At 31.7% G+C, this 12,112-nt stretch overlaps 1 protein-coding gene across 1 annotated transcript in view; it reads right to left on the minus strand.

The window, feature by feature from the left end:
- Positions 1-11,837, minus strand: part of LOC135837456 (lysosome membrane protein 2-like) — a 65,963-nt gene extending 54,126 nt beyond the window's left edge. Inside the window, exon 1 of the mRNA XM_065352729.1 lies at positions 11,586-11,837. The gene's annotated coding sequence lies outside the window, so the exon portion shown is untranslated. The remainder of the gene's footprint in view (positions 1-11,585) is intronic.
- Positions 11,838-12,112: the final 275 nt, after the last annotated feature.

Here is a 12,112-nt window from a genome sequence, read left to right on the forward strand (position 1 = left end):
ATGATTTTTTTTCATGACCTATTTTTCACATTTTTATCGCATGAAAATACTCCTCCCCCTCCCAAAAAATCAAATAACTTGAACCTGCAAGGATTTTTTTTTTATATTTGTAGGCAAGTAGGTATTTCAGTTTTTTCATTTTTCTGATTTCTGGAAATTTTTGATTTTTTTTTCATTTTATGGAATTTTTAAAAAATTTTCAAGTGTATTTTGAGCAAAATTCATGATTTTTTTATGACTTTTCATGACTTTTATGACCACTTACCAAAATTCATGACTTTTTCATGGTTTTTATGACTTTCATGACCGGTTAGTCACCCTGATTTCAAATTGGAAATTTTTAATCAATTGGGTACATTCAAATTCTAAAAATTATGTTGTCAAAAAAATAAACTCATAACAAAAAACATTCCTTTTTCACTTCTCAAAATACGAATTTTTGAAATTTTTTGCCCTCGTTTCGCTCGAGCCTCTGTGTGCTTTTTTTTCAAGTTGAGATCAAACTTTCAAGCTTTTATAAAAATCTATTAGGAATTATTCAAATTTAGAGAAATGTCTAAACCAAAAAAAAACACACTTTTCACCTAGAAAAATATTTTTTTACTTTTCTCGAAACTAGTTTTTGCTTTTCACTTCACTCGGGCATGTTTGTTTTTCATTTTCAAAATTAAAATTTTTAAAAATCCATCATTCAAATTCTAAAATTTTGAGCTAAGTGAACAAATTTTTAAAAAAACAAGTTATGTTTTTTTCATCTCTCGAAATTACGAATTTTTAAGCAATTTTGCCCTCATTTTGCTCGGGTCAATTTCTATCTCTTTTCTAAAAACAAAAAAATCCATTTTTGAAACTTCCATAAATCTAAAAAGGAAAATAATAATTTTATTTATAAGCCTTAATGCGAATTACCTATATCAATTGACAAAATCGTCATTTCGTCTTTTATTTCACTTTAAAAGCTCCTCAATTCCGCAAAGTTAGTATTTTTTCTCACGGCAATTTTTAGCCCCTCCCCCTCCCAAAAAACACCTCCAGGTTTAGTCCTGTCAGGTTCAGTTGACAAATTTTTGCGAAATTGAATTAAAATTGCAAAAGCAGAAATCAATTGCACAACTTGCATTCAAAGACGTGCCTGAGTTACATGTACTTTTCAATTTTCAGAAATTGGCACGGGTGAGGTGGGTTCGAGGAGTCAAATCGGGAAAATGAGCTAAAATTCGAACTCAGCATACTCAGAAGTAACCTACTAAAAATATGTCACACGCTCACACGTCATTTTCAATTTTTTGAAGTTTGAACCACATTTAAGAGAAACTAAAGAAGAGGAGGAGGAGGGGTGTTATAGAGGCCAAATCGTAAAAACGAGCCAAAATTCGAACTCAGCACACTCTTAAACCAAACAAATGACATATACCTAACATGGAATTTCAAATTTTTTGAAAATGTTGACCATATTCAAGGGCACTGATAGTGATGAGAGGGGGATTTAAGGGGATAGAATTGAAATAATGAGCCAATATTTGAATTCACACATACTCAGAAACCCATTAAACAATGTGTTATACGTCATTTTCAACTTCTCAAAATGTTTACCCTTTTAAAGTGCACTATGGTGGGTGTGTGGAAGGGGGGGAGAGGATCAGAGAGATCTAATAGACAAAATTAGCCGATATTCGAACTTTTGTAATACACACAAAAACTAAACAAACGACATATTACACTCCATTTTCAATTATTCGAAATTTTGAGAATATTCGAGGGCACCCTGGGAGTGGGTGAGGGGGTCAGAGTGGCCGAATTAAAAAAATGAGCCAATATTCGAACTCAGTACACACAAAAGCCAAGCAAACGACATATTACATCCCATTTCAAATTTTGACGACAATTAAATGGACTAATGATTGGGGGGGGGGGGTAAGAGAGATAAAATTGAAAACATGAGCCGATACTCGAACTCAGCACATTCAAAAACTTAACAAATGACCTATCACATCCCATTTTCAATTTTCAGAAATTTTTACCGCAATGGCATTAATGAAGTAATGAGGGGAGGGGCAGATGGGTCGATTTTAAAAAACGATATTTGAATTAGTCCACTATACTCAAAAATCTAACAAACAATATTTGTCATTGGCACGTCATTTATTTGACAATTTCTAAAAAATTCGAACCATGTTTAGGGACACTTTCAAGGAGGGGGGAGGGGAGGGGGTTCCTGAGCGGTCGAATCGAAAAAAATAAGTCGAGGTTTTTCAGAGAAATAATTTTTATTTGAGGTTTATGGTTTTGCAACCCAAATTTTTGATTTTACATATTTTTCAAATATGAAGCCTCCCTACATGAAACAGTGGAAGGGGTTGAAGAGAAGAGAGGCAATTATTTTCAAACTCCCTGACCATTTTTGGACTGGGTGTTTATGAAATCAGGAATGGAAAGGGAAGAAATTCGGGTGTCTCTTACTGTAAAAGTTCAAATTTAATCGCGCCAATATATGTACGATCGTAAATTGTTTGATTTTTCAAATTTTTTTTGACCTCGGGCTTCAGGATCTTGAGACGAATTGAGAGAAGGGATATACTGCTCTGAACATTTTGAAAATCAGTGTTTCAGTATTCACTATTCAGTAATGTTTGAACATTTTAGCATCCCACAGACTTTTTCAGCCCAAAATACCAACGGTGAACCTCACAGAGTAATAAAGCATTACAGAGCAATACTTCTACGTCACACTGCATTGCATCTCTTCCATACTGTAGACTTCACATACACATATTTTAGAACCCTTCTCTCTCTGCAGCATCTCTGTTCTCTGGCAAGTCTTCGTTTCATCTTGTTCTCCATCTCTCTCAAATTAATTATAAACTTGATAGTACAAATATTTAAAGGCGGAGTACAAGAGTGAAAAAATTTTAAACATGCGCAAAAATAAAGAAGCCAGGAACTGAACAGCGAGACAGAAAACTCGTCACAGCAGACGAAGAGGGAGAGCAAAGATGATTAATCTTACTTCACCAACACACACTCGTAGATCAGTATTCAACGATTTGTTTACAGTGTTGTTATTTTCACGCTTTATTTTTCTATACTTATTGTCATCTTTCGAGGCGGTAATATTATTGTTGTTCGGTCTGATGTGTTTTCCGAATATTATAACGTCAAGTGCAAACGTACTCGTAATATGCGTAAGCAGTAAGCACTTGGCCAATGTTGATTGGATATAATAAGATGATAGGAAAACAGGAAAGAAGAGGCTGAAGTGTTTTTAATGTTTATTCGACGTAAAATTATGAATGGTGTGATTATGTAGACGCGATGATGCGGATGAAAAATTTTGAAAATTTTGAAACTGATTCGACGAAAGATGAGAGGCAGATACCCAGAATGAAGTTGTTGAAAGAAAACCTAGAGTTTTCACTCTAACTTCAAAATGAAAATTTTTCGAAATCAGAAACCCTTCCCCCTTAACCAATTTTATTCCAATTTTATGGAGAAGCTTTGTAAATCATGAAGAAGTGTTAAACCAAAGTCCTCTCAAAAAATAAGGAAAATAAAAAAAAAATCGAAATTTCGAATCCTAGGATTTGGACTATTTTCATCAGAAAAGTTTCGGATTTGATACTGCCCCCCCTTCCATGATGGAGAACGGGAAATTGGTACCCGACTTCCCGAAATTCCTGAAAATAATTGGATATTCTGGGTCATGTTGCAGAAGAATTCATGTCATAAAGATTGAAAATTTCATCATTTCAATTTTTCTCAATTGGGAGGGGAGAGGGGGGCTCTACATAATAGGGCTGACATTTCTGAGAGACCGAATAAATTTTTTTTATTAAAAAAAAAGAACTACCCTGCCTATTCAGAAAGGTTCTGACCGAAAATGGAAAATTTTCAAAAAGTTTTAGAGACTTCATTAAATTTTTTTTTTTGCCAATTTTAGAGAGCTCCATAAAAAGGGACAAACATCGTTTGAGGGGCTCAAAAAAGTTTTTTTTCCTCGAAAAGGGGCTTATTTAGAAGAATTTTTGATTCAGAAGTCCATTTTTTTTTACAAGGATGGGAGGGGGGAGGGTGTGTGCTCTAAACAAAGAAAGAAACAACGCAATATCGTTAAGAGGGCAGAGGACGGTTTTTCTTGAAAAATGAATTATTTAGAAGAATTCTGAAGCAGAAAATAATGTAAGTATATTTTTGGATAAATTGAACTTCTCATATTTTATTAATTTTTTCAATGAGAGACGTGAGGGGGGAGGTTGGTCAGCACGACTTATTTTGCACTTCTCGGGGGAAACCAAAAAGTATGGAATTATTTTTTCAGAAAATCTAACAACTTTGAGGGGGGAATGGGAGCGTAAAAAAGTGAAAATTCAAAATAAGAGCCATCCAACGTACGTTTGATCGAGAAATTTTTAAAAAAATTACAACGCTGGGAATCACTGAAATGACGAAGCTTTGCAGAACCTTCTAGACACCTCATACTGCTGCTCACTCAATAAATTTGAAAAAAAAAAAAAATAGTTCGAAATCCTATAACATGATATAGACTAGTTACACACGAATAAAAAAAAGAATGATCCTTCAAAAATTTAAAATCCGGTCCTAATGCAATAATCAGCCATGCCTAAATTCTATAGCAAAAGATCATATAATTCGAATGATGCATCAATTTTTTTTTGCCTAATGGATCAATCGAGGTTACTCGGTGCGTCAATTTGAATTACAGAAATACAGAATACAATGTTTTTCAACGATCGGACATACGAGTACCTATTATAGTTGTAGAGAATTTCTTCTTTAATTAATTTAATCAATGACGAGCTAATTTCCCTACAATTTTTTTATTCGTATAATTCAAACAACGGATATGAATTTTTTCGAAGAATTAATTAAATAAATTAACAGCGCGATAGACCGAGCAGTGTACTTTTAATATTGTTTTTAGACGGTAAAAAATTTCCTTAGATTTTTACCTAATTAAACGAATAGGTGCGCTAATGAATGACGATATACTACTCGTAACTACATAGTACTTGAATGAAATTTTCGTATAGGTATTACAACTGCATTTTTTGTATTTTCGGTTCTGACAAAATCGCTTTTGAGTAAAAAATGTAAATGAGAAATGGGAAATCCGCTATCCCTACTCCAAGACTCGTCATCAATCATCATTTTACAGTAATTAAAAACTGCAAAAAAAAATTGACATAAAATATTATCTATGTAAACACGAACATAAGAAATAAGCACCCAGTTAGATTTTTTTTTTTATAGTCAAGTAGTAAAAATCAGACGATACATGAAAAACTGATCCACGCGAAGGGGGAAGGGGTTCAAGGCATCGTTTAGGAGACCTTTATAACAATAATTTTAACATAATGAAAACTTCACTAATAGCAAGTTATTCACTATGGCTTGAGCACCCATCACCCAACCCAAGGTTCGATGTGTTCATCGATAAAACAACGCGCTTTGCGACTTGTCCCATGACCCTGATCGTCACCTAGAAAACACTTCAACTCACGCCGTTTCTTAATTTTCCTTTTTGAGGAAAACGATGTATGGAAGTTGAAATTCAATGAGATGAGATCATTGATTTCTTCCAAAGAAAATGGTAGTCAATTTTTCACTCAGAGTCAGGCCGCACGAAGTCCTAAAATCGTTCTGATTCTGATACTGTAAGGTTGATTCACAAGCTTTTACAGATATACGTATGTAGATAACTTTTTTTTGTAGATCTTATCAACAAATTTCAAAGTAACAAAATTAATCGATATTTCTGCATATTTATCGTTCAAAATTGCGTCATTTTTAAACATTTCGCCGAATAATAAGAGTGGAAAATACAAAATATGAAAAATAAAAAATTTAATGCATCAAAGCCAAGGTTCAGTATAATTCCGATACAGGTAGATACGCTTTTCGAAGGTAAAAGTGACAATATGTGGAAGCCAAAATGAGTAGAAGCTCGAAGTTTGAACTATTACTCATCAAATTATCAAATTTTTTCTGATTTCTTCCTACGAGTACATATTTTTCGATCGAATCATCTCGCAGGACGAAAGTCATACTTCGAGACATCGATCGTCGATAAGGCAATGGCCAGTTCGAAAATTCAAAATAAAAGTATCTTTCTTTGAGACCCCCTCCCCATTTTTGACTATAATTTTCAATTTTCGAAAAAACTAAAACGGTGAAAATCGTCATAAAATTTTTTGGGATAGTTCTAAGTGAAAAACAACTTTCCCAAAAACTAGGAGAACGATCATTTTTTTTTTTCAAATGGAAGAGTAGTAAAGGGGAGAGGCGACGGGAGGGGAGAGGGAATAACAAATTTAAATGAAATTTTCAGAGACTCGAGTTGATTTTCACGTCTTTGATTTCAAATCTGAGTAGAAAATCAAACTGTTCAGCAGACTTTTGATCGATTCCAGACGTACCTCTACCTATTTGTCACCCATCAATTTTACAAAAAATGACTCTTTTTCTGGAAAAATTAAACGGTCCCAGTGAAAAATGTTTTCAAAGTTTTTTAAAACAAAATTCATTAAAATCTAAACAAAAATTAATTTTTTTGGACATGAGTGTTTCAAAAATTTTGAGTCAAATATTTCAATAATTTATAAAAAGTTGAAAAAATTACTAAAATGAGACCAAAATTTAGTTGAAAAAAAAAAAAAAACAGACAAAAATCATTGAAAAAGCTTCAAAAAAACTGATAAAATGTTGAAAAATTGCATGAAATCTTGACGATATTTTTTTTTAAAAAGAAAATTAGCAAAAATGAGAGAACTTTTTACAAATTGAAACAAAGTTGAAAAAAATTAGTATCAAAATAATGTAAAATAAAACAAAAATTTATTGTTGACAAGTCGAAAAAACGTCTAAAATGTAACAGAAATTCGTCAAAATCCACCGAAAATTATTTTTAAAAATTGAAAAAAGTTGATGAAATGGTGAAAAAAATTTTCCAAAATGGCTAAAAAATCACTGAAAGTAGCAGCATCTACAAATACTTATATCAAATCAAAACATAAAAATATCGATAAAAATGTAAAATATTGCAAGAATTTAATTTAAGCCGATTAAAAAGACCAGAAAATTGTCGAAAATTTGGAAAAAAATTGACACAAAATCATTGAGAATTTCGATGAAATGAGGAATTAGTTTGTAATATAAAATTGCCCAAAATACTGACAATTTATTCCTTGAAAATTAGCAGGAAACTGTCAAAAATGGCAAAATGAATATTAAAATTTGAAACGAAATAATTGCAAAGAATGTTCAAGTTTTATAAATCAGTCAAAAAAGCTGCCAAAATTCAACAGAAAGAAATGAGAAACAAAAGATATCAGGAATTATTGAAACAAATGAAAAAGTTGATCACAAATATGTATTGCCAAAATTGTGTAAAATATTGAAAAATTTCGAAAAACATTGACCAACATTTTTTCAATTTATGAAAAATATCAGCATTTATTTCAAATTAATACATACAAAAAAATATCAACAAAAAGACGAGAAATTTTGCAGGAATTCGTTATTATAAAAGTTCAGTAAAAACTATTGAAATGTGACAGGAATTCGTGAGAAAATTAACAAAAAAATTGTAGCAATTATTAGAAAATATACAAAATAACTGAAAAGGACGTGAAAGTTGATGACATTGACAATTATTTTTATGATAGTTTTAAAAAATTTTTGTCATTTTTATAACTACTAGTACTTAGTTTGCCATTTTTGCAACTTTTTTGAGAATTTTTAAGAAATGTTACCAATATTTCGAGCAATTTTTAAATGTTTTGCCCAATTTTTAAAAAATTAATAAAATTTCAATAGTAGGTATTTCTTGATTTTTTCAAACTTAAATTGCATTTTAACAACTTTCACAATTTTTCATGAATTCCTGCAATTTTTACACCATTTTTATGATTGTTTTCCAATAACTTTTTATGTATTCCTTTTTTTTTTTTTTTAAATACGTATTTTACACAATTCTCGTTGTGTTTTTTAGTTTTTTTCTCAATTTTCAATATAGTCTGACGTTTTTACCGTTTTTTTTTTTTTTTTGATAATTTACGTTTTTCGTCATTTTTGAAAATTTTTGTGGGATTTTTCTAATTGCTTCAGCTTATTACCAATTTTCCATAATTTTACATTACTTTTATGACTGTTTTTGAAATTTGTGATACGTTTTGGCATTTGATCAAATTTGAAATTTCACAACTAGACCACTAGCCGCACATTTCACCATCATCATCAAGTTCCAAAAGCTCAAAGCTTCCAAGTAATACGACCCTCAATTTTTGGGGAATCATTCATGAACGAATTGATAAATTTTTTGAAAGAACCATTCGCGAACGAATCGATCAATTCTTTAATTTATGAATCAATTCGTTCGCGAATGATTCACAAAAAATTATTCAATTCGTTCGTGAATGGTTCACCAAAAATTGAGTAAATCAATCGATTCGTTCGCGAATGATTCATCACAAATGAATCGATTCGTTCGCGAATGATTCACAAACAAAAGTCAATTCGTTCGCGAATGATTCACAAAAAATGATTCAATTCGTTCGCGAATGATTCACAAAAAATGATTCAATTCGTTCGTGAATGATTCACTAAAAATTGAGTAAATCAATCGATTCGTTCGCGAATGATTCATCACAAATTGAGTAAATGAATCGATTCATTCGCGAATGATTCACAAACAAAAGTCAATTCGTTCGCGAATGATTCACAAAAAATGATTCAATTTGTTCGCGAATGATTCACAAAAAATGATTCAATTCGTTCGTGAATGATTCACTAAAAATTGAGTAAATGAATCGATTCGTTCGCGAATGAATGTTTTAAAAAAAGTGAATCAATTCAAATTTTTTTTTTACAAAAAGTCGGTCTTCTCACGCTGAAGGCGTGAGTTTTTTTTTTGCAATTTCCAAGTAGAGATGTGCAGTCTGAAAAGTGAAAAGTGAAAAGTTGAAAAGAAGAGAAAAAGCGAGTGATCAATCAAGTTACTAATTAGAGAACACTAACCTCATTGATGAAGTCAAATATCAAGTTTCACTCTCTCCACTCCTCCACCTTCGCAATTTAGCACCCATATATGGGCGCTGAATTCATTTTGATATTTTTCACAACATTTTTTTCAAAACAGAAAATCTCAAAAATGTTACAGGTTCTAGAAAGGCTCAAAACTACCACTTTTCGATCAAGTAGGTGAAAAAATATGATTTTGTTTTTTAGCGTATTTTAGATAGGCAAAAAATACATCAATTTGAAGGTTTTAGAGATAGCTTAAAAATGAGACTCACACGATTTACTTTTCACACTTTTCAATGAACTTTTCACTTTTCATTTCACTAAAATTACTTTTCAGAAAAGTGCACATCTCTATTTCCGTTGATACATATTTCGTAAAATTTTTCAATATTTTACAATTTTTTTTAGTCGTTTTCTGTTTTTTCACATCATTTATCAGTTATCACTTCTTGGTTGATATTTATCAATCTCGTTTCAATTTGAAAAAATATCATAATTTTTGTCAATTTTCTAACAATTTCTTTTCAATTTCTGTCAAGTTTATTCAATATTTGAAATATTGAAAAAAAAAGTAACTTGAGGTACTTAAACGATTTTTAAATTTAAAAATGTTGATTAAAAACATACGATATTCTCAAGTATCCTCATTGAAAATAAAAAATTATTCTTCATTCGTTAATCTACTCATTTTTGAAGAAACCTTACTCTCGAAACCTCGAAATCACAAGTACGTACTCAAATACTCAATTACCAATTTTCTGTTACAAGGAAAATGAAAGGAAAATTCTTTTAATACCCAACGTTTTTGGTTTTCCTTGTGCGATGTACACAATACACAATTAAAAAATAAAAAAAACTTCAGCCACCTATTTTTATCTTAATCTACTCCAAGGCTGAAAAAGAAGGCGTAGTTATCAAGTAATCGTAATGAATTTTTAAATTACATTTTTATCTCGGAAAAACTGACAAGTTGTTAGCCAAGTACCAAATATATGAGTACATAGATAGATAATTTCAAGAATGTGAAGAAGAAATGACGTAAATTTTCACAGCTAAACCCTCAAACTTTGAAAACAGGTACCGGTCTACTACCTGGTAATTTCACGTGGTTAAAAAAAAATTAAAAAAATTAGTACCTGTTGATTTTTGAGAAAGAATAGAGGAACACACTCGATGACTTGAATTATAACCGTACTTTTTGGCAAAACTTTTGTTCAATCACAAATTATTCATTTTGTTTGACTTTTTTCAGCAAATGTCCATCTCTTCCTTATGCCTCCAGTCTATTCACTTAATTGTACTCATTCTATTGTTATGCTAACCAGAACCAGAATACAATAAAATGGTGTTTCTTTATATTTACAACAAACACCACAAATAAATGTGTTTCCAGAACACCATCGACCATCGTTCATCATTCATCAATCAACCTTTCATTCCTACCCCAGGTAATCTTTTAGCAATCTTCACTTCACTGATTGAAACATCCTTCGTACAATAATTCCGGTCATCTTACCATCAAATCTTCTAAGAAAAGGTCCAATCAAGATCTCAAATGGGTAAAAGAATTCGCCAATTCGAAGCTTCATTTCAGAATCAACTTTTAGCTCAAGAACTTTCACCACATACCTAATAAAATTTTACTGTTTTCGATCTCCTTGTAGATATACCGAGTTATAATTAGTCGAAGAATGTAAACCAGTAGTTTACAAGTTAATGAATAAAATAATATTTCTTTTGTTTATTGTCTAGAATGGAATACTGACCGGATATTCGGTCAGAAGCGAGGTCCGTTGAGAAGACATAGAGAGATAACGATAACACATGTGAATTGCGAACTGACACTGACTGACTCGACATAATCGGATCAATGGCATCATATTGAAAAAATTGTATCGTACGATGAACGTCCGTGATTTTTTCTATAGGTGTTTCTCTGTCATGAGAATTTCAACACGAGTACCAAAATTATTGATAAAAGTACGTACGATATAACTGACGAGGAAGAAGTTTTCTCTACAAAGTACATACGGTTTTTTTTTTTAGCGAGCAACCTTGACTTAATATGATAATTTACACATAGCATGCGACATAATTAGTCATATGCGAAGTACTAGTGTCCTCATCATTCCGTATGTTGTGATTTTTTTCCAACAGCAGTGACGTCTTGGTCGGTATACGTCGCCGTAAAAAAAAGACAGACGAGCCAAAAAACATGTGTACGTCTAACCTTTCTGCCTCGACGAATTGGTACGCGAAAATAAACGTTGTATTTGTATGATTCATAGTAACTCGGCTGTGAAAACGATATCTAATGAAATAAAAAATAATTTCTTAATTCGAATTTATCACATAAATGAAATAATCAATGCCAATTAAAACCTAGTGATTAGCACACATGAGTCGAATACCGCCGGCTCTGGCTCATCGAGATATGCACATTGAACAATGTATCAAGAGTATTCATAGATACGGTGAATTTCAGAATTTATGGCACAAGGTGTCAAATTCCAACATAAATATTAATGCGATCAATTATTACTCACCATAATCTAAAGTTACGTACAAAAAACACCACAGTTTGATTATTGTCGAGTTTTGAAGCGAAATTTTCCCCAAGGTACTGAACACAATACGATTACTGGGTAAACACACGAGTAATAACGAGGTGTACCGGCGAAATCAAATCTGATACGAATAAATAAATGACTAGATTCAATCGAAATTAATTAATTAATTAAACGTTTAACGATTTAACCTTTAAATTGAATGCATCTCTCCGAGTGTTTATTTACAAAAATTTCTCGTGCAAAAAAACTGTTAGTAGGTGGCATGTTTCAATACGTCATAGCTCTGCTGATCGGATGTTGGAATTGCCTACGTTGGACTTGTAAGGAGCAACGATGAATTTTGGTAGCAAGTGAAAGTCGCCGAATAGCTAAATGAATTATGAATTAATTAGAAGCATGGAACAGCGTGGGAATATTGTCGTACGTTAATTAGGTGTTAAAATATTATAAGAGTATTGTAATTAGTGAAAAAAATTTAGATCTGGCTGATGAAGTTGTAAAAA

Source organism: Planococcus citri, chromosome 2 (genome assembly GCF_950023065.1).
Source record: "Planococcus citri chromosome 2, ihPlaCitr1.1, whole genome shotgun sequence".
NCBI classification, from domain to species: domain Eukaryota; kingdom Metazoa; phylum Arthropoda; class Insecta; order Hemiptera; family Pseudococcidae; genus Planococcus; species Planococcus citri.